This window comes from Sapajus apella, unplaced genomic scaffold (assembly GCF_009761245.1).
Source record: "Sapajus apella isolate SASKATOON/1434 unplaced genomic scaffold, GSC_monkey_1.0 scaffold19, whole genome shotgun sequence".
Classification (NCBI taxonomy): domain Eukaryota; kingdom Metazoa; phylum Chordata; class Mammalia; order Primates; family Cebidae; genus Sapajus; species Sapajus apella.
Genome location: NW_022436959.1, coordinates 13,043,484 through 13,067,789, shown reverse-complemented (window position 1 = coordinate 13,067,789; position 24,306 = coordinate 13,043,484).

Below are 24,306 nucleotides of genomic sequence, written 5' to 3'. Positions count from 1 at the left end.
TAGTCTCATGAGAATTCCCTTATACGGGGGAGGGGGGGCACTTTTCTCTTGCAGCTTTAAAAATTCTCTTTTTGTCTTTGAGTTTGGACAATTTGATTATAATGTGTCTCAGAGAGGATCTTTTTGGGTGGAATCTAATGGAGACCTTTGAGCTTCCTGAATCTGGATGTTCATACCTCTCCTAATACTTGGGAAGTTGTTGGTTATAATTTTATTAAATAGGTTTTCTGTGCTTTGCTCCATGTCTTCTTCCCTTGGCACGTCTATAAATGAAATTTATTCACTTAATAACATCCCATAAGTCCTGTAGGCTTTCTTCATCCTTTAAAATTTTTATTTCTTTTATTCCCTTCTGACTGAGATATTTCAAAACACTTGAAGTTTAACTACTCTTCTTCTTGATCTAGTCTTTTGCTGAAGCTCTCAATTATATTTTTCATTTCATTCATTGAATTCTAGATTTCTGTTTCATTCATTGATCCTAGATTTCTGTTTGGTTCTTTTTAAAGGTATCTATCTCTTTATTGAATTTCTCAGTGATATCAGAATGGCTTTTGTGATTCCATTGAATTGTTTGTGTTTTTTTTTATCTCACTGAGTTCCCCTAAGATTGTTAATTTGAATTCCTTTTCAGATATTACAGGGGATTTCCTTTTTTTTTTTGTTTTTTTTTTGGTATCATATTTCTTTGCTTTTTTATGGGGGGTGTGTGTGTCTGTGTGTCCTTATGTTGCTATCTATGCATCTAGTATAATAGTTACTTTTTCCAGTTTTATGGGGTAGCTTCCCTAGGGAGAGACTTTTTCCTTTAGGTAGGTCCTAGGGAGTCAGTTGGGTGTGGAGCATTGACTTTGTTTCTGGGTAGACTCAGAGGTATGATCTCTATGCAGTTTCTTTAGTTATAATCCTTGTCAATAGTGTGTCGATTACCTCAGTGGTCTAGGCTTTGGGTGTTTTAATGGCGTTGGTGTGTTTTTGCTGAGAGTGGGGGTGCCATGTTGGATGCTGGACTAATCATGTGCAGCGATAGAGAGCTGACAAAGTGTCTGGCAGGCTTTACAGGAAATTTCTGCCAGGCTAGCTTTCAGAGGCTGGGCATATTTGCTAGCGGTGAAACTGGCCAGCTCTGTAGAGGCTGGTCTAAGGAAGCAGGGTTGCCAGAGGATTTAACTGTCATTCTGTGCAAGAGCTTTCATGGGTGCAATGGCCCTGGGTGACTCCATGGAGGTCCAGCTGGGGACACAGCAGGACTGGCTGTCAGCTCACACACAGGTGCATGTAGGCATGGTAAGACTGGGTAGGCAGCAGCCTGTCCTAAGGGTAGGGACACAGCAGGACCAGCTGTCAGGCTGAGTCTGCGTGCTTGCAGGCTCAGCAGACAGGCATGGCAGCCAACAGGATGTTTGGTAGCTTCCCTGCTGTATAGGTTTGCCTTCCCTGCACCACACCACCACAACCCCCTTGCTAAGGGGATGGTTGCTGTGTGAATTCAAACATTAAGTTCTCAGTCATTTTGTCTGGTCTAGGCTTCAGGCAGTTGGGGTTGTAGTGCTACAGGGACTTGTGTGAGAGTGGTGGAATGATGGCAAGGCCTCAGAGTTGGAGAGAGTCAGTTCCTACTGACCTCTAGGGCAACATGCACTCTAGTAGTAGGTCCAGTTCGAAGATGGCATTGAGTAGTAGCAGCTTTGGCCATGGGGGTGGGCCAAGGTGGGTTGTTACTATCAGGCAATGTAGCTGCCTGGACTCCCAGCTACTCTCCATACTAAACTGAGGATCTGTGAAGACTGAGGTGGTCTCTTGTAGCAAGGATTGCTGGCATTTGTGGTAGCAGTGGGGACTGCTGGTGTTCTCCAGCTTACTTTTTTTCCCATAGGAAGAAGTTTCCCTAATCCAAGTTGATCATGAAGGAAAAGAGAGTATTGCAGAGGGAGGATGCCTCACTCTCCTCTCTATGGCGCCATCCTGGGTTTCAGTACTCCACAGAGCTTTTGCCATTCTCCTGGTACTCTTTACTACTTTGGTCACTCTTAGTTGAAATATAGGTCCCTTTTTGTGGAGGGGGAAAGCACTGGGTAACTCTAGTTGGCCATCTTCCTGACCACAAACTCAAGATATTAACTATTCCATCATTATAAGACTCACTTGTGATCTTGTATAGCTACCTTCACATCCTCCCTCTTGAATCTCTAACCCCTGGTAACCACTCACCTGTTCTTCCTCACTATAATTATGTTATTTCATAAGTGTTATATAAATGTAATCATGCACTCTGTATTCTTTTGAGATGGAATTTTTCACTCATAATTTTCTTGACTTTCATTCAAATTGCTGCATGTTCTCAATAGTTTGTTCCTTTTTATTGTTAAATTGTTTTACATGGTATGTATGTACCACAGTATACATAATCACTCACACATTGAAAGACATTGAATAGTTTCCATGTTTTGGATATTACGAATAAATTTCCTGTGAAGGTTCATATATAAGTTTCTGTGTAAAAATAAGTTTTGATTTTGCTGGGATATATACTAAAGAGTATAATTTCTGATTTGCATGGTAAGTCTGTTTTTAGTTTTTAAAGGTAATTATCAAACTGTTTTCCAGCCTGGTTTTACTATTTTACATTTCCACCAGCAATGTGTGAGTAATACAGTTTTTTCACATCTTGCCAGTATTTGGTATTATCACAATTTTTTGTTTTAGTTATCCTGATAGGTGTGTAGCGATATGTCATTGTAGTTTTAATTTGCATTTTAAATGGCTAATGATGTTGACCATCTTTTCACATGCTTATTTGCCATATGTATGTCCTCTTTGATGAAATTTTTCTGCACATCTTTTGCCCATTTTCTAATTGGATTGTTTCTTTACTACTGAATTTTGATAGTTATTTATATACAGTAGATATTAATCCTTTGTTAGATATGTGGTTTGGCAATATTATCTCTCAGTCTGTATCTCTTAGCAGGATCTTTTGTGGAGACAAATATTTTAACTTTGTTGAAGTCCAATTTATCAAGTTTTCATTTTATGGAACATTGGTTTTCTTTTCACCAAAACAAATATAGAGCTTGAAAGGACTTTACAAAGATTCTCCAGAGCAGTGTTTTGTAAATTTTTGTTATTATTTTAAGCTTTTATTTTGAAATAATTATAGATTCACAAGGAGTTATAAGGGTAGTACACGGAGTTTCCATGGTTCACTCCAATGGTTACTTCTTATATAACTTTAGTACCATTTCATAACCAGAAAATTGACACTGATACAATGTGTGTGTAAAATTCTGTGTAAATTTATCACACGTATAGATTTGTGTAACCACCTTGTTGAAGGTACAGAACCATTTCATCACCACAAAGCTCTCCCTGTTGCTACCCCTTTATTGCCATACCCAACTCTTTACATGCCCCCGTATCCCCAGTCCATAACCACTGGCAACCACTAATTTGTTCTCTGTCTCTGCTATTTTGACATCTCAAGAATGTGCTGTATACCCAGACTTCACCACTACACAATATATGCATGTAAGAAATCTGCACTTGCACCCCCTAAACATATAACAGTAATTTTCTTTAAAAGAATGCACTAGAATTGGTATTATATAGTATATACAGTTTTTTACATTTAAAAATTGATATATAATAGTGGTGCCTTTTGGAGGGGTACATATCATGTTTTGATACCTGTTTAGAATGTATAACAATCACATCAAGGTAACTGGGATATTCAGTATATGACCTTTTGAAACTGGCATTTTTTCTTTCACTCAGCATAATGCCATTAAGATTCATTCAAATTGTTGTACGTATCAATAATTCATTCTTTTTTATTGCTCAGTAGTATTTCATGGTATGTATATACTATAGTTTGTTTAACTATCCCTTGTAGGACATTTTGGCTGTTTCCAATTTATGGTTATTACAAATAAAGCTGCTGTGAACAATCACGTATAGGTTTTTGGGTGGACATACATTTTCATTCTGTGCGATAAATGCTTAGGTGGGCGATTGTTGGATAGTATAATAAGAGTTATGTTTATTTTTCAAAGAAACTACCCATTTATTCTTCAGGGTAGCTGTAGCGCTTTACATTCCCATCAGCAGTGTATGAGAGACCCACTTCCTGTGTATCCTTGCAAGTATTTGCTGTTGTCATTTAAAAAAAAAAAAGCAGCTTTATTGAGATATAATTTATGCAGTATAAAATTCACCCTTTTAAAGTGTAAAATTCAGTGGTTTTTTACTACATTCACAGAGTTGTGCAAGCATTATTGCTATTTAATATTAGAACAGTTTCATCACTTTCAAAAAAATAAAAGTGTCCTTTACCCATTAGCAGTCATTTTCCATCCCTTATCCCCTCCTAGCCCAGGGCAACCACGAATCTTTCTGTTCCTATGGATGTTTCTATTCTGAATGTTTTATATGCATGAAATTACAGAATATTGCCTTTTTGTCTGACTTCTTTCACTTAGCATGATATTTTCAAGGTTTGTCCATAGCATGTGTCAGTACTTCATTCCTCTTTAAGTTTGAATAACAATCTATTGTGTGTTTATACCACATTTTGTTTATCAGTTCATCTTATGATGTATACTTGGGTTGTTTCCACTTTTGGTGATTATGAATAATACCAAACATTTTTGTACAAGTTTCATGAACATATATGCACAAGTTTTTGTGCACATATGTTCTTTGTATATATACCTAGGAGTGGAATAGATGGGTCATATGGTACCTCTATGGTTAGCATTTTGAGGAACTTTTAAACTCTGCCAAAGTCCTGTATCGTTTCTATATTTCTACCAGCAATGCGTGAAGATTGCAGTTTCTCTGTGCCCTTGCCAACATTTGTTGTTGTCTGTTTTTAAAAAATTAAAGCTATCCTAGTGGATGTGAAGTAGTATCTCATTGTGGTTTTGACTCTCCTAATGACTAACGATGTTGAGCAGTTTTTCATGTTCTTATTGCTCATTTGTGTATCTTCTTGGAGAAATGTCAATTTAAATATTTTGCACATTTAAAAAGTGGGTTATATGTTTTTCTATTGTTGATTTGTGTTATTTATGTATTCAGAATACAAGTTCCATATCAGACATGTTATTTGCAAATATCGTCTCCCATTCTATCAGTTGTTGTTTATTTTTTTTTTCATTTTGATAGTGTACTTAGAAGCACTTAAGTTTTTAATTTTCATGAACTCCAGTTTACTGATTCTTTTCTTGTTTTGCTGGTGGTTTTGGTACCATATCTAAGAAACCATTGCTTAATCCTATGTCATAAAGATTTATTCCTATGTTTTCTTCTAAGTGTTTCAAAAGCTTTGCTGTTAAATTTTGAGTTAATGTATGGTGTGATGTAGGGCCCAATTTCATTTTTTTAAAATGTGGATATCTGGTTGTTGCAGCACCATTTGTTGCAAAGACTATTCTTTCCTCATTGAATTTTCTTGGCAGTCTTGTAAAAAATCAATTGGTCATAGATACAGTGAGTTTGTTTTGGGTTCTCAATTCTATTTCATTGAGCTATATCTCTATCCGGTTGCTAGTACCACACTGTCTTGATTTCTATAGCCTCGTAGTAAGTTTTGAAATCAGGAATTTTTGATATTCCAATTTTGTTCATTTTTTGCTAAGATTATTTTGGTTATTCTGGGTCCCTGGCAGTTCCATATGAATATTAGGATCAACTCGTCAATTTTCGCAAGACAATAAAGCAATTGGATTTTGATAAAATTGCCTTAAATCTTTAGATAAATTAACAATATAAAGTTTTCTAATCCATCAATATTGAATAGCTTTTCATTTATACAAGCATTTTTTCATTTTTTTTTCAATGATACATTATAGTTTTCAGTGTACAAATCTTGTATTTCTTTTGTTAAATTTATTCTAAAATATGTTACTGGTTTTGATGTTATTGTATATGAGATTTTTTAAAATTTAGTTTTTAATGGTGCATTGCTAGTGTATAGAAATACAATTGATTTATGAATATAGGTCTTGTACTTTGAACTTGTCTAATAGTTTTTGAATAGATTCCTTGGGATTTTCTATACAAGATTGTTAGAAATAAACTTTCAGTGCCGCAAAAGAAATAGCACTCGAATATAAATTTTCTCAGCAAGGCAATTTACTTCTTTAGAAGGGTGCGTCTTGTGTGTGGAGCAAGGGCGAGAGCACACCTGAACAAGAGAGGGGAAGGGGTTCTTATCCTTGTTGCAGGTAGCCCCTACTGCTGTATGGTTCCCCTATTGGCTGGGGTTGGACTGCACAGTCTAAGCTAATTCCAATAGGCTGTTTTAAAGAGAGCAAGGGTATGGCAGGGTGAGCAGTTTTTGGCTTGATAGATAGCTATGAAACAGGTGACTAAAGGTGACTCAGGTCCGGGCAGGTGCCCAGGGATGATGCCTGTAAGAGAGCCAAGTCAAGGGTGACTCCAAGTGACTGGCAGAGCTGCAAGGGAATGGAGTTGCTGTTGACATAGGTAGGAGATGGATTGGGGAGCTTGGTTCCAGCTTACCAGCAGGTGACCAGGAGTGGCTTAGGATGGAGCAGGTGACCAGGGGTGACTCAGGATGAAGCAAGTAACTAGGATGAGTCAGGACTCTAAATATGTGAGTTAGGAGGGGGATGCTCAAGGGGAATGCACAGTTTTGATGAGAGGAATAAGTGCATGTAACCAAGGGAACAGTTGTGAATTACTGATTAGAGCTGGCAAGAAGGTTGTTTACTGAAACTAGGGGCAAGGAGATGAGGGAGTTAAACTTTAAAATGGAGAACAAAGAACAGGGAAACTGAACATACTGACATACTGATTCACTGAAGAGAAATTTAGAACTCACTGTATTTAACAAGATTATGTCATGGAAGGCCTTGCTGATAATGTGGCATCTGAACAGAACATTTTAAGTGGGAGAAAGAAGAGAGTGAGAACAGAGATCTTGAGATGGGGCATGTTTAGTGGGTCTTCAAGGCACAGTGAGGAGGCTGGTGTGGATACAGGTGAAGGCTTTGGATTTTATGCTGGGGAAGATGGGAAGCTGTGAGGTGATTGAGGGCAGAGTAGGGGTATGGAATAATCCTCTTAGCCTTGGTCCTACCTCTTTTTCCAGCCACAATTGCTGAACCATTTCTACCCTGAATTTCACAAGTGCTTCATTGCAGGCTTGTGCCACTGGCCTAGTCTCTTGTCCTAGAAGCTCCTCTGAACATGTAGTAAGAGACATCCTCTTAGACTCACACAGGTACAACAGGCTCTTGAAGCAAGGAAAAGATAGTGTTCCCCTTCTCTTGTCTCATGTGCATGTCTTTGAGACATATTAATAATGCTCATCAAGAGGTCCCTTGGCGACAAAGCATCATTTGCTTGAGTTACGCTTTCTTGTATTGACTCCACCTCTTTCCTGTTTCAATGCCTGCCCCTCACTCCTGGTCCCTGGAACCACAATATCAAATAAAATGTGCATACAGAAGCCTTTGTAACATGGGCCCTAGGCAGACATGAGGACTCTACCCTCAGGGACCCTAGGCAGACATGCACAGGCTTTAGGAGAATCTCTCTGACTACTGGATAGATAATAGACTGGGGATAGGGGTGAAGAGCAAGAAGGAAGCAGGAAGAACAGTTAGCTCTGATTCAGTTCACCAGGGAGGTCTGATAGCAGCTCAGACTAGAGAAGACTGTGAGAGTGCAAAGTATGGTTGGATTGCAGACGTTTTGGAGGTACAGCCAACAGAATTTGCTAATGGACTGGATGTGAAATGTAAGAGAGCCGAGTCAAGGGTGAGTCCAAGTGACTGGCTGAGCTACGAGGGAACAGAGTTGCTGTGGACATTGGTAGGAGCTGGATTGGGGAGCTTGCGCATGAGAATCCTATTAGGCATTCAAATGGACATTCCTTATGTTACAAATACAGAATTAGAAACCAGAAAGGGTGAAAAATCAATCACCTATTCAAGGTCATATCAGTAATAAATAAAAATAAAAGCAGAAGAAAAGAAGGCAAAACAGCAACCCGTGTCTGTGCAATATCTATGATATTACTTACTTACATTAGCATATATCAATATGTATCCTAAATGTCTCACTTCCTCTTTTACCTGACCACAGTGTGTTCCCTGAAATTTTTCTGGGAGAAAGGTCTTCTGGAGCAAGCCATGCTCTGGATTTGAAGTGGCCTTAAGACCAGGATGGCAGGGGAAAACAGGGCTGAAAAGTTCAAGTGGGTGGTGATCTCAGCTGTCATTTCATGTCCTCCTGAACATTCTTTGATGATATTACTTACTCCCCAAAACAGCTGAGAGGTGGTGGTTCAAAATCCTCATTGCTACTTGAGGGTAAAGAAGGGAGGCTCAGAAAGGCTGAGTGATGTGATTGAAGCTGTCATTAATAAAGCTGCTGCCTAAGTAAGGCTTTATATCCTGGGGTTCCCCAGTTCTGTTCATGCCACGGCCCCTCCAGCTTGCATGAATGTTCTGGGGAGCAATAGCCACTTCCAAGGGCAGCTCTTCTCAGCTTGGTCCAGGAACTTTGGATCCTGGAGCCTCACTCTGGCTCCTCCGCATGCTCTCTGAGGAGGGCACGTGAGAGCCACTACAGAGTCCCAGGTTCGGAGCTGTGTTCCTGAGAGGGACACTGTCCACAGACATTTCTGAACTGGGATCCTTGTCTAATGTCTTGACAAAAACTTGCAACTGATATGGCAAAAGATGCTTTATTACTATGGCATTAACTCAATGAGTGAGTTGTTCACTGGCCCAAGGCTAAGTTTAGCTGTCAGGTGCATGAAAGCCGTGAAGAGAAGATAATGCATTTTCCTCTCCAGGGAGAGGGGAAAATGTGTTCTTCTCTTTCATCTGTATCAAAGTTATCAACCTAACTTTGTCTGGGCTTAGAAAACTGAACTTAAACATTAATGAACATTTATTGTTTTTTATTTTTGATAAAATGATGCATTTTTGTTTTTTTCTTGAAAGTGTTAGGAGTCTTTGTTCTGTACCTTGTATATTTGAATTTTCTGTTGTATGTGCATTACAAAATGTTTATATTATATGAATGAAAAGTTACAATCATACTTAGGTTTAATTCTAACAGTAATGTACACATAGTGTTGGCAAATGGTCAACAGGTGTAAGAATGAATTGTTTTATTAGCCAATAAGAACTGAGGCACTGAGATCATCCTAGAAAGTATTTGAGAATGAGACTTGGCGTCACAGGTCTGATAAAATTTTAAGGACAGGCAATAGAGGGAACCATATGAAGTAAAAAAAAAAAAAAATGGAGGAGAAAAGTCATTTTAAACATTTTCCAATTCAAAGTATTAGGAACTAATTAGCACCTGATACCTCCACCCAACACAGGGGATAAATGCCAGGCTTTTTTCAATTTATCTTTTTATGTTCAGTGAAGATGCACAGCTTTGCACAGAAAGCCTTGAGGGTTTCATAAACAGCTAAACAGCTCATCACCAAGGGAGCTATGTGACCAGGTTCCAACACCAGTATCTTTCATGATGTGGGGGTTAGCTTTTTGCCTTGTTAGTAAAAGAAGATGATCAGTAGTTTTTGCTGACAGAACTCATGGAGAAGTAGAAACACACATGGATAGTTGGGTAAATGTCTTAGAACAACACAAGCTTCTGGTATGAATATCAACATTGTCCATTGGCAAGGGTGAGGTGGAAGCCATGCTAGTCTGGTAAGCAGTGCCTGGTCTGGGCTTGCCTTGGCCAGCCACACCATTTTCTTCTCCCTCATCCACGTTCCTCATTGTCCACGTTATCCCTTTATTTAGAAGTCTTGCTAGGCATTTTCTTATAACAGGTTAGATACATATTATAACTAGGTATTGCTGACTTTGCTCCATGTTTATAGTTTTCTATTTTATAGTCCATCACCCTTCCTACCTCAGCACCATGCCATAAAAAGGGAGAAGTATTGCTTACATGGAGGACTTAACATGTGTTGAACCAGCACCTCTGTGGCTGATCTTCCTCTGCCTATTCTTTATACACTGATTCTTTCTAAGACTCCATCATTGACTGACTTCTTACATTACACTCTTCCCTGAATGGTCACATCTACTCTTGTAGTTTCTGTTAACGGCTTCCAATTTTCTAATCATTGAACACACACTTACTAAAAATCCCCTAAGAGGCTAGGTGCTGAGATGTCAAAAGTGAGTAAGACAGTGTCTCTCTAGCTGCCAGTGTTCCCACTAGACATCATATCTCCTTGGGTGTTCAATGGGTGTGCGAGAGTCAGCTTGTCCAAAACAAGCTCATCATCCTCTGAAAATCTTTTCCTCCACTATCCACCAGTTAACCATCTAGAAGAAATCCTTCATTTCTGCCCCCAAAGCCCCATAACCAATTTGATATTTTTTTTCTAAAAATCTCTTGGAAGCACACAGAAGTAATTATGACTTTGGAGTAAGAATTGCCTGAGTTTGAATCCTGGTTCTACAAGTTTAATCTCCATCTGACTCTGTGTTAAGTTTCCTCATCTGAAGATGGGAATAGTAATGGCACCTGCCACAAAGTGACTGTTGTGAAGTTTAGAAGACTTAACCCATATAGAGGTCTTAGAACAGTGCCCCGTACACGGAAAACACTCAGTAATAATTATAAACATGATGATACTTATGTATTTTTTGTAAATTATAATTTTGCAATAATGCATACAATTATAAATGTATATATTCACTATATAGGTATACTGTATATTTATACATTGGGTGTATATATGGAATATTGACATTCATACCGTAATTTTGTTTATAATATATGGAATTACAAACACGATCATAATCATTATTTTTATGCATCCTCGCTAGTCACCACCACTGCCTTAGTTTGGGCTGTCCTCATCTCTCTCCTGGATTATTGCAGTCGCCTCCTGAATGTTTTCCCTGTCACCAGGCTTCCTGCTTCCTATCCGTGTCTCATACTACCATCAGAATTTTTTTTTTTTTTTCAAATCAAAATTTAGCCTAGTAGGCCCTGCCTTTTACTCACTTCTCCATTTTCACTTTCTACTTCTTGTGCTCAGCTGTAACTGTTTTACATATTCCCTGCTCTCCTCCCCTACCCCCGGCCCACCTGGTAACCTTCAACTTTTTCTTCCAGACTCTTCTCAGGTGTTACATTTTCTAAAGTCCTTCCATGACCCTCTGGGTTGGGGCTAGAAATGTTTCTGACATGTCTGTGCTTGGGGCTCACCTCTGTCAAAAGTCTGATCATATACTATGGAGAGTTTGTCCCAGAATCTATTTTAATGATAAGTGGGAATACGTTTAATACTGTGACTTGTCAATTATATTGCCCTTGACTTTAATGAAGTGCTCATTATTTTTTTAATGGAGGATTTGTCACAGGTCTGTTTGTCCATGAGACTGTTAATGCCTCAAGAGGAGAGACCACTGTCATTGTGCCCTAGCATCTAATGCAATGACTGGCATGTAGTGGGCACTTAATACCAGCTTGCCAAATGGCCCATCACCCAGTATACCATTGGGAGACCACAGTGTGGGCGTCATGGGTCCTTAGATTGCACCACAGGATCCTGTTGCCTACTTTGTCGCTTTCACAACTAACCTGCCTGTCTTTTCAGATCCACAGGAGCAGAAAGTGGCCAGGAGAGCTCTAGAAGAGCCAGAGAGTTTGGGACATATGCAGTGGATAGTCTTAGCAATAATGAAGGCAGAGATTTCCCTACTGAGCCCTTCTCAAGTTCCAGGTATGGTGCTTTATGTACATTCTCATGTATGTTGGCAGTAACTCTATGATTTGAGTACACTTGTTATGCCCATTTTAAATTTGAGGGAACAGAGGACTAAAATCGCACTCTTCCTGGTTGGCAGGATTGGAGTTTGGATGCAGGGTTTGCCTGCAGAAAAGCTTATGCTCTTTATCCAAAATCTGTGCAAGAGTCCACCCCCGTCCCCGACCCCCCCGATGCCTGTCTGCCCTCCAGGGGCACCTCCAGCCTGTCTGGGAGAGGACTGTGTAGGAGGCTTAGAGAGGCCCCCACAGGGGTGTCTGGTGCTCAGCAGAGTGCCAATTTGGAATGGGGTGCATGTTGGAAATGCCATGCAACTTAGTAAACAGTGCTTCTGTCTTGTTAAGTGACCTGTGCAAAAAACCTATATGCCCCCATTACTGGAGCTGTGGAATGATGGAGCCAAGGTCGGGAGGTTGAGACTGGCTGAAATGTGGGTGGAAGCGAGCAGGGTGTACCTGAGCTGTGGAGGGTCTGACCGGTGGTGCTGTGATACTTTGAGTGAGTGATCTGTGTCCTTGCTGCCCTCTCTCCCCCTCCTTTTTTTCTTCCTCCATTAACTTAGGGGGGCATGGGGCAAGGCAGAAAGCAGAAATCTTGCCTTTGTTTTCAAAGCCTAAGACATGAAGTGGGGACAGGTTCAGGGCATGAATCATGTATCCTGGTCAGAAACATGAAGGGAGAAGGATTTCTTCCCTCCAGAAGACAGTCCTACCTGCCTGCAGTGGAAGAGAGTAGAGGGGTCTGTGCCTCTCTTTCTGGCAATGTGCTGAGAGAGGGATGCCTGCATGGTTTATCAGGTAAACCTAGCAAAAGATTCCAGGTCTCAGGAGGAGCCCCGCCTGACGTTAGCTTCACAAGGACACAGCCACTACCAGAATTATGACACCAAAGTAGGTAGAAAAGGAGGAAGAGATACCCCAACTTCTCTTTCCACCCTCCTTCTCTTGCTGATAGGTCCCATTGAGCAAACTCAACTAGAAGCCAGACTGCAGGGAGGATACTGGATGAAACAGCACTATAAACTGGGTGAAACTGCTATAAGTATGACTCATAGAACCTAGCCTCTCCAAACTTGGAACAGAGCAGAGAATGGATTTGAAGGTGGGGGCAAATGGAGAGAAGTTATAAATCTAGATCTCCTCATTTCCCATTTAATAGTCCTTCCCTACATCATTTTTTCTTAGACTCTGGAAATTGGGTAAGCAAACATTGAAGCCTTCCCTCTTAGGAGTAGAGAGTTTCTAGTCTTCCTTCCTGGCATGGGGATTCTTTCCTACTCACCAATGGATGCATCCTTTGTTAACAGCCAAGGTTTTAAAAGCCATACATTTAAATTTCATTTCCTTGAGTACTCTAAATTTTCTTTGGAGGCTAAAGGCTATTAGTGTCCTTCTTAGTTTTTTTTTCTTCATCTCACTAACATGTAGTCAAAGAAGAACTACTTAGAGATTCCTCGGGGATATCTCGATTAGGTTTTGAACTTCCCTATTTGATAGAAACTTAAGAATTTTATGGCACAGAGCCTCCTGAGCTCTGGTCTCTCCTGCTTATGGAATTTTGCTTCTAATTCCTGAACTTCATAATAGTGCAAATTATAGAAAGCACAGAAGCTGAAGGGAAAATGGTGTTGAGGGAAATGTTCTTACTTTTAAAATTTACTTTTGAAAAACGTGCCTGTTTTTATTGAAAAGATAATGCATGTAATTTACTTAAATGATATATTTACATATTGTTCAAGAACTTGGTTTTTTAAATTTAATGCTTTTTTGGGATTTATTCTTATTGATTAATAAATACAGATCAATTTATTCATTTTAACTGCTATGGAGTATTCCAGGGAATGAATTAAACAGTCTATACCAACATGGTTTTGTGATAGATAAATTAAGTTTTGCTAGCTTTTCACAACAATAAGCAGTGCTGCAGTGATCACCTGGCTCCTGGGGTAGGTCTGGGAAGTTCAGTGGATGATGAGTTAGAATGGGCAACTAGGAACATTTTTCAGTATAGTGGGCAGCTAGATTTGTCTTTGCTTTTTAATGTTTGGTTCAGTTCTTTCATCTTTCCCTTAAGGTACTATGTCTACTACTGTTTGCAAACTTGGTAACATTATTAAGCACCTGCTGTGTATGGGGCACTATCCTAGGAAGAGGGAAAAGCTGGGATGAGTAAAGGAAACGTAGGCCTTGCTCTTAATGAGTGGACACTGTTGAAGGGAATAGTAACACGAAATCAATGGAATACAGCATATGTTTTGATTCTGTCTGCTATAAGTATGACTGTGGAAGCAAGGAAGATAATACGACTAACTGCTGGGGAAAATCTGGGAAAACCCCAGAAGCAACCACCAGGCCTGGGACATGGGAGCTTATGGTAAGGAGGTCGGTATGGCAGAGATACTGCAGGCAGTGACAATAGCACGGATAATCATGGGTACATTGAAAATGTAAGACATACCAGGGAGGTAAATCCAGGGAATAGAAATCAAATAAAAAGAATCTTAGGAATGCTTTGATTTTGTAGCCAATCAGCCTTTCCTGTGGTCTAGGTTGCCACCAACTAAAACTCACTATCAGAGATGTGCCAGTTCATTCTTAGACACATTTGTTCCATGAAAGGATCATATACAAAGTGGCTCCCAAATGCTGAAGGAACTGAGAAATCAAAGGATGAGACAGACAAATCCAGTTTGTCACTAAAGGGTCACTTATTTGGGGAACTTATGGATGGAAGTTCATGAGCAGCAAGACAAGTAGACCCTGGTGCTGTAACTCCCCAGACCTAGGGCTTTTATGCTATAGGGAAAGGGGGATGTACTCTACCAGGGAAAATTAAAGGCGATGCTTCGGAACAGGCAAGGATGCTGTGTGCCTCATAGACTATGATTCATGCCATACATCAAGGTTGACATGTTCTTATACTAAGGACAGTAAATAAAGTAGGGATCAGGAGGCATTCATGGGAATGGGGCCAAAAAGCCAACATAATGAATCAGCATCCAAGATAGAGTCAATTTTGTTTCCATATCATCTTGTACCATGCCATTGTTTTAAAAAATTTCTTACTGAGGTCTGATTTGTTGCTATCTGTGGTTCGTGTATATCCATTAGGTTTCTATGATAAGATGGGCAAAAAACAGCAATAATAAGTGCTTAAATAATAAAGAATAAGACTTTTGCCCCTTGCATTTGCCTTGATGTGTACCCTTTTTTGTGCAGTTGTTGTGACAGTGTATTATGTACTAGTAATAAGTATAATTGATTGCTTTTATTACACCTATCAAATGAAGCTCTTTAGGCTCATTAGCATCCAGGCTTCCTTACATTATTCTTGCGTTTCCTGCTGCTCAAGTGAATTTATGAGTAGTTCTCGTCATTCACATAGTGTTAAAATTAAATGCCAAAGGTCAAAAGCTGATTAATTCAGAATTGATTTATCAATAAATGTATATTTAAGACTGGAGATACACTTAGGTTTATGGAAATTGACTTGGCTTTTACCCAAAAACTTACAATGGCAGAAACTGTTGCCACCCCTCAGTATCTATTATCCCTTTCTGTCTGTTAGTATTACAACTCCCTCCATGGGTTTTAGTAGTATTCCAGGAGAACCCATGCAGTTAGGTGGAAGTGTTGTGTGCAACTTCAGGGACATGCCTTTCTCCTGCCTTTGGCAGCTGCAACAAACTCTGATACAGGTGGAAGCACGTGTGGAAGACGGCTGAGCTGTGCCACCAGCTTTGATACCTGAGTGTACTCATGGAGCAGAGCTGCCTACAGCCCTGGACTGTCTATCTACTTCTAGTCTGTTATAAAAATAAATGTCTGTCTTATTTGAGCCACTGAATTTTAAAGTCTTTTCATTAGTAGCTTAACCTAGAACCTAACTAAAATTCCTAGCTAAAAACATACCAAATACGTCTTTTAAGGCTATAGATGAATATGGCAGGATGGCAGGTCAGCACTTTATTTTGTAGGAATGTCTAGCACAGTTTTTCTCTAATCTGAATACCTTTTGGTGAAATTTGTTCTTATTTCCCCACAATTCACAGTAAGTCTTATTTTCTTAAATCTACTTAATTCACACATTTATATTATCCTTCTCACTTGTGTGGACATTTCAGCTTGTTTCTGGGAAAAGTACAAACCGATTTTTTGTTAATTGGAAACTCTCATTTGTTATCCCCATATGATAATCAGCAGATTTTCTCAGCATTCTGTAGCCCAGACCTGATGACTTAGATGAGATCATGTCACTTACGACATTCACTGGAACCTGAGAATAACTGCCTGAGAATGCTGTGCTGCTGGGACCATCTTGATGTTGGTTAACTGTGTCAGATGTAGCTTGCTTACATTCCTGGGGGAAGCAGATAAGAAAACAAATTTAGTGGGGTTCGTGGGGGCATGAAGATAAAAAGTATCACAGTCCAGGAAGCAGAAGAGCCTTGGGATTTCTCTTCCCTGCACATGACAGGGACACTGCTTAATGAAGCCTGAGAATGCAGATATTTCAGTTCCTTAAACCAGCATCCAGTGAAATTCAAAAAGTCAATTTTATATCTGAAAAAGAAGTGGATTTTTCTTCAGCGTTTCCATTCATCTTGACTTTTGTCACAGCGTTTTAGGAAGCATTGTGGATGTAAGGAAAAGCTTAGGTAGAGGCCTTTGGAAACCTTGGGCAGAGTGGCTGGCAGGGCCCAGGAGGTCTTACCAGTTATGATAGGAAATTACATGCAGTGGGGAGGTGGGGCAGAGTGGGGAGTTCAGACTTGTTTGGACTTGGCAATAGAAACCATGAAGTTTGAAAACTAAGAGTCAAAGCGAATATGAATTGATGCAGGATATAAAATCACCTAAAGCAGAGTTCAGCAAAATTGAAGCCTCAAGTAAGCCTCTGTGGAAATCTGACTAAGAAAGTGGCAACAAGCATCAAAACACCAGCATGACAGAGAAACCATGAGGGACATCTGCCTGGCTTATCAGAGGCTCACATCCTACAGAGCGGCCCACCAAGGCCAGAGTGGATGAGAAAGCGGCTATAGGTTTAAAACAGTCTAGAATAGCACTTTTCAAAATTTCTTCCAGAGTTGCCAGGGATATTTGTTCACCATACAGGTTTTGGGGCCCTCACCATTTTATTTCTTTTGGGGAATGTACACCTAAGCCATGTGAGATGGATGTCAGCTCTTTTATATAAAGGGAGACCGGACCAGGCCTAAATCCCACCCCTTACCCTCACCCCTACATACTTTTCCTGAAACTTACAAACTGTGGGACTATAGGAAAGGGAACCAAGTCTCATGAATTGCCCTCCCCTGTTACCCCACTGAATGGCCATACAGGCTAAGCTGAATAATGACAAAGTTGAAAGGACGAATACAGCCTTTTTTATAAGGATTTTGAATGTTTTGCAAATGTATCGGTCCCTATGTTGTATTTTGTGCTTCAGCTACCCTACTACTTCTTGTATGTGTATGCATACTGTAGCCAACCATTAAAGTCATCACACACACACACACACACACACACACACACACACACACACACACACAGATTAATTGCAATATCCTGGGGTCAAAGCCAGGAACTGCATTTTTAAGCGTTCCCTAGGTAACTTGAGAGTCCGTCATACTTGAGATGAGGTTGACCAGAGAGCATCAATCTGCTCTGAAGCTCTAGGATGTTGTGAACATTTGTAGGGCTTCTACTATGTATTGGGAATACACTGATGAATATGGCATTACAGTGGGGGACTAGCAAAATACGTGAAGAATTTCAGTACAATAGTAGAGATAGGTAGAAGATGCTATGGGGCCTTCGCCAAGGATGATGGGGAAAGCTTCACAGAGCAGGCAGTGTTTGACTAAGGTATTAAAGATAAAGGGGAATTTTCCAGAGAAAGAAGAGCCATTCCCAGCACATACTGGGTGGAGGTGGAAGGGCATGGAAACTGAAAGGCAGCAGCTGGGGTAGTGAGCCCAGGCAAGCCAGATTTTGAAGATGGTTTCACGAGTGATGTGTGAAGAACGGATGCATTCTTACTGTCTCGGGAAACGTGAAGAGGAAGTGCCTGGGCCAGTCTTTGGAGGCTTGTGGGATGTCTGATACAGGAGGTCCTCTGTGCTCATGCTAGTTTCTGCCCTGTGAAAAGGTATGATATTTAGCAAGTTGTCAGTCTGCGGGGGGAGACAGAAAAGAAACAAATACACAGAATGTTTAGAAAATGGTTTGTACTGTGAAGAGACTAAAGCAGTGATTTCTCCTTTTTGAGAATAAAGTCAGATTATTTGGACAAGCCCTCCTGCTGAAAACAAAAGCTTCTTGAAAGTATGGAAGGGCTGACAAGATAGTGAAACCAAGGGGAAACAGGAACTATGAGAGGCAAGTGGAGCAGTGGAACTTCTCATCCTGGCAAACCTGAACTTGGGGAGGCAAGCCAAGGTTGAAGCTCAAGCCTCCCCCTGGTGGAGATGCTGACAGGAGGCCCCCAGAATGGGATGGAGCAGCCTGCCTGTGGCTGAGGTTCCCAGAGCTGCCTGCTGCCTGTCCTTCCCAAGCCTGTTTTTTTTTGTTTTTTTTTTTTTTTGAGACGGAGTTTCGCTCTTGTTACCCAGGCTGGAGTGCAATGGCGCGATCTCGGCGCACCGCAACCTCTGTCTCCCGGGTTCAGGCAATTCTCCTGCCTCAGCCTCCTGAGTAGCTGGGATTACAGGCACGTGCCACCATGCCCAGCTAATTTTTTGTATTTTTAGTAGAGACGGGGTTTCACCATGTTGACCAGGATGGTCTCCATCTCTTGACCTCGTGATCCACCCGCCTCGACCTCCCACAGTGCTGGGATTACAGGCTTGAGCCACCGTGCCCGGCCCAAGCCTGTTTTTATTCATGTCTTCCTTCTGGCTATCCAGTCTCTTGCTAGTAAATATACTTCTTTATGTTTCAAGTTGCTCACTATCAGTTTCCTTGGTTTCAATCAAAGATTCCCAATCAGCACAGTCTTTTTTATATTTTATCTTTTAATTTTGAAGTCATTTCAAACATATAGAAATCTTACAGGAAGCATATGGAGAACATTTCCCCCTGAATCATTTGTAAGTTGCAGACCTGATACCCTGACTTTGGAATATTTTAGCATGCTGCATGCTAGAACATTCTTCCACATAGACATAATGCAACCGTCAAAATCAAGAAATTAATATTGATTCATTAATATCATCGAATCTTCAGACCTATGCAAGTTTTACCAGTTATCCTAATAACATCCCTCATAGCAAAGAATCCAGCCCAAGATCATGTTTTGTGTTTACTGGTAGGTCTCTTTCATCTCCTTCAGTCCAGGACAATTTCTATTCCTCCTTGGCTATCATGACCTTGACACTCTGGAGGATTACAGGACAATTTAAAAATTATGTGACTATCTTGTTTCTCATCAAATTTGTATTCATCAGTTTCAGCAACAATATGTTTCTTGGCTCAATTAGTTATTACTCTGATAATTATCATGTAAAAATTTTCTACTCCTATCAGTATTTCCACATTTATCAGGTGGCATTATATTGTTGTAAGAAATAGCTTTTTTAATAGAAAGGAGCTGTTCACTAATTTAAAAAATAAAAAAATAAAAGAAATAGCTTTTTTTATTCATTCATTCAGTGAATTCCTACTGTATTCAATGAATTGTAATCTACTGATATCATTATTTGTTTTGGTGCTCAAATGGTTCTAGATTTGGCCAGTGGGAGCTCTTTCAGCCTAGTCCCTGTATCCCTTTGACACATACCCATTAGTCTTTGAGTTCTTCCTTACTTTCTGACATAATTTTCCAGACACATCCTGTACTTTCCCTGCCCCAGCCCCAGAATCAGACTTCTCTCCAAGTAGCACTGTTTCCTTTTAATGGGAGTGGTATTTACAAACCAAGATCTGTACACTGGACTTGCCCATTGCCTCTACACACACACACACACACACACACACACACACACACACCCCTATATTTGTTTCTATATCTCTCCATACTGAGACCCATCAGTTTATACTAATACTTCCAATTCCAATCCAACACCACATTTGTAACCACCTTATTTAACAACAAGAAACTTGGTTCCAGTTATCCATAACGTATTTTGTTGTTGGATCAGCCATCCTGATATGCACCTCCGTCTCCTGTAACCATCACTTTTTCCCACCCTTGCCCCATGTGGATGTGGTCCTGACCTTTCTCCTGCTCTAAACCCCCACTCTGAGCTGCCACTGTCCCCCACTTCACCATGTGGGCCCCCACCTTACTCACCTCAGGCTCCACTGCTCCTCATCAAATCTCAGGAACCCCAACCCATTCATCTTCCTCCTCAATGGAGGAGCTTGTTCATCTCAGCTTTTCCAACATCTGCTGTTGGCTATGGCCACACCCTGCCCTCCACACAGATGCTTCAGATGCTTGTCTTCCTTGGCCCACATAATGGCTTTTGGATTGGAGTGTCTGGAAAGGCAGAAAGGCAATCAGGAAAAGCAGGAAGGTAGAAAGGCAGGCAGGAAGCTGATATGTTCTTGTTGGGGACCATTAGAAAAAGAATAAACAGAGGAATATAAAAAGCTGGTAAAAGGAGACAGTGGAGAAGGGGTAGAAGTTAATTTAGTGAACCCTTGGAATAAGTAAAGGGAAATGGAAACAGACCTTGGAATTGCACAGGAAGCATCAAGGAGAGAAAGGGGTAAGCTGCGTGTTAAGAGGAGGGGAGATGGAGCAGTAGATGCTTTCACATGAGGTTATAATGGATGGAGTTAATAAATGTTGTTGAAAAAGGAATTTAGAGATATCCAACAAGTAGGCTGAATAGAGGTTATTTAAAACTTTTTTTTTTCTATAAAATAGCCAAGTTATTCTGGGCCCTTGGGAACAAGGCAATTTCTCAGAAGCAGGATTTAGGAACTCTGAGTCATAAGACCCATTATTGTGCAAATTTCTGTAACAATGCAAAATGAATTTATAAATATCCTGTTGAAGCTCTAGAAAAAGTAAGCAAAAAAGTTTTTATCAAGTGTGGAATAGTACATGGAAATTGGTAATGCAGACTCACTGTTATTAATTAAAGATATGTAAAATGTCATTGATTTCTTTTCTTTTCGTTCTGTTATTCATTTATTTATTTGGCTTCCTGTCTCAAGTGAGTCCTTAAGTCTTAAGCTATTTCTTTAAGGAGTCACTACCTAATAGTTCTAAGAAATGTAATCTGTGCAAAATGGCTGGCCCTCCAGAAATTTCTATAATGCAGCAAGAGCCTATGAGAACATCTAAAGAAATATGATTGGTGAATAATTTGCTCTTCTTCCACAGAAGTTGACATTTTTAAAGAATTTCATCACTTACATTTTAATGTTTGTTTCTATAAATATTTGACATAAATTTATACATAATGGGATTTCTAACGCTTAATTTTGTGCCATTTCCCTGTGTCATAAAAGGAGAGAAATGCTATTAAAACAAAAAAGAAAAGAAACATTTTAGCTGCTTAACTATACCCAGATACTGGTTATGAATCAAGACGGTATATTCCTAATTAGCAGTTCTTTTATCTCCATTATTTTTCCAGTAAAAGAAAATGCAGAAATATTTTAGCTTTTACAAACTAGCTGTTTTAGCCAAAATTATAAGCATTTTCTATGTTTGACAAGTATTAAAAGAACTCTCTATATGTCACAAATGCCTCAGAATCTGTAAATCTGAAATTGTTCAAAAAATAAAGTTTATTTTAAAAAATGGTTCAGAGGACTCCATAAAATGAAAACATAATGGCCAAAAAATAATGTCATATCAATAGATTCAGGAGGAAATGGAGACAATTAATTTAAAAATAATCTCATGAATTGCAAAAAGGATTAAAAGGTAGGACCAAACTTTAGAGAAATGATTTTCCTTGACCATGAGTCAAGCAAGTGACAGATCACACTTCCCCCATTTTCTAAGAAGATTAAATTTAAGGAAAAGACCTAAGACGTCATGTGGTCCAACCCAACATTATGAAACCTGAGGAGCGTAAAGCCCAGTGAGACTGAGGAGCTTGTCTGAGGTGAGGAACCCTTGGGACTGAGCTGGTTCTGGAGGTGGAGCACAGCCTCTGGGGCAGTCATTTTCCTCATACCCCTCTGCTTCCTTAGTGAGTCTGTGCAGTTCTCCCTCTTACTCTGAATTATTCTTGGCTTTGCCTTTTTAGACTTTTAAAGTATCTTTAAAGATATCAAGGCATAATCATACCAATATGAACTAATCTTGCATAATTATAAAGGAGCAGCAGAAATGAAGAGCAAGAGGAGGTTGCAGGAGAAGGGCGCCCCCTAGGATGTGTACGTGCAGGGAAAGAATGTTCTGGTACATGGAAGCTGAAATGTGATAGAGGGTGTGATTTTGCAGCCACTGTGTGCCCTTTCTTTTAATTAGTTGGCTTTTACTTAAAACAAACTTGGCCTTGGTGCATTAAATAATAACAATTATAATCATAATAGCCAGTGATAAACTTTATGGACATTGCATACCAATTAAATGATTATACACTCAGATCTTTTTTTAAAAAACTTGCTTTTAAAAAGGGGAAGAAATTTCATTCACAGAGGAATCAGGAAAGATTAAAAGCTGAGCAGGATGTAACATCTCTGAATTTCCTTCTGACCTTTATGAGGCTGCAACCAGTATGTACATGTTTTAGATTTTGTCTTTTTCTTTTTTCCTTACTTCATATCAGACTCCACAGCTGGACACAGTCCCTAAGCTTATCAGATTAATGTGACCCTGATAGATCCCCATTACATTTATATCCCCTAATTTTATCATTTGGCACTTGGATTGTTTCCAGTTTTCAGAATATATAAACAGCCCTGCTAGGAACTTCTTTATGTAACTTACTTTTAGCTGTCTTTTAGGTTAACTGGTCATGACGTACCCCACAAAGTGAAACTGTAAAGTGTTGCATATCAACATCTGCTGGTTCTTTTTTTTCATATTGCCTATTGTTCTCCAGATTGAAGTAACTTATGTCAACATTAATCATTGTATTTTTCCACAGCATTGTGAACAGTGGGGCTTATTATTTTTTTTTATTTTAACAAGAATTTAATGTTCCCTCCAAGCTTTTAAAATCTGCATTCTTGAATTGTTGCTGGGGCAGTACATTTTTATAGTTTGTCATTTTTTGCGTGTATTTCCTTTTTCCGATTATGGAATAAGACCTTACATATATGTACCAATTGTGTATACTGAATGCAAAACTTTAGTTACGTTTATCACATTTCCCCCATTCTGTTGCATTTCTACTTATTTAAATAGATTTTACCATATTTTTAAAAATTTTTATATTTATACAAATATCCATCTTTTCTCTGATGACAACTTCAATATTTTCAGTATGTAGAAGGATTTCTCCTCTCTACAGAGATTCCATATGCTTTCTCTGATTTTATTTTCATTCTTAGTTGCTGAAGTCTTTAAACCCAGCAGGAGTTTACTTCAGCACATTGTGAGTAATACTGGATTCATATCACTTTTTTTTTCAATAAAGTTTTACTGTGTCTCTCCTCTGCACCCAGCTGTGTGCTAGGCATTGGTGATATTAAGAAAAGTGACATCTTAAGGGGCAGTTCCAGCCCTCAAGAATCTTACAGTCTACTGTGCCATGCAGGTGAGGATGGATACTGCAGAGCAGTGTTTAGGATGTTAATAAGTTAAGAATATGGAGGAACACCAAGTAGTTTCCTAACTCGGCCGTGAGGAGTCAAGGAAAGACTCCCCCAGGAAAGGAATGTCTAATCTGAAAACTGAAAATCAAGTGGTAGTTGGCCGGGTAAGGAAACAGTGAGGAAGACTGTTTTGGGCAGCAGAACAGCAAATGTAAAGCCTGTGGGAAGAGCGTGGTGCTTTCACAGGGAAGTAAAGAAAGAGATCAAGGGCTGAGCATGATTGTTGTACCAAAAGTACTTTGGAAAGCTGAAAGCCAAGGTCCTTTGTACTCACCTGTAGTTGCTGACTGCCAAAAATGGATCATTTCGAGTTTGCTACCTTTTGCTACACTAAATCAGTGAAGCCCTGAGGTCCTTATACAAGTAACCAGCCCTAGGCAAAAATAAAGTCCTGGAGAAGGAAGTTCACTTCTGACATAGCAAAATCAAGGATAGCAGGGAAAAGAGTGGCTGTTTGGTTTGTCTTGACATTTTAGTTTTCTCCAAAGAAGCTCTTGAAGTTAGAGGATCCTGTCATGACCCAGGAAGAGCCCCATCACCATTTCTGTGCCAGCAAGAAAGCCTGGACCCAAGGGTGGGAGTATAAGGTGGACCGATGAGTGGCACCAATACTTTCCAAGAAACTCTGAGAAATAGGCCTCTTTCTTAAGAACCTGGTGCTACAAGTACTTAATTCAATTGGCTTAAGTGAATGGGTCAGGAAGGAATTGGGATATATTTGAAATAGAGTTTTTGTCAAATTGCAAATAATTGACCATAGATTGCAAGGCCAGGAAAGGGTAACAA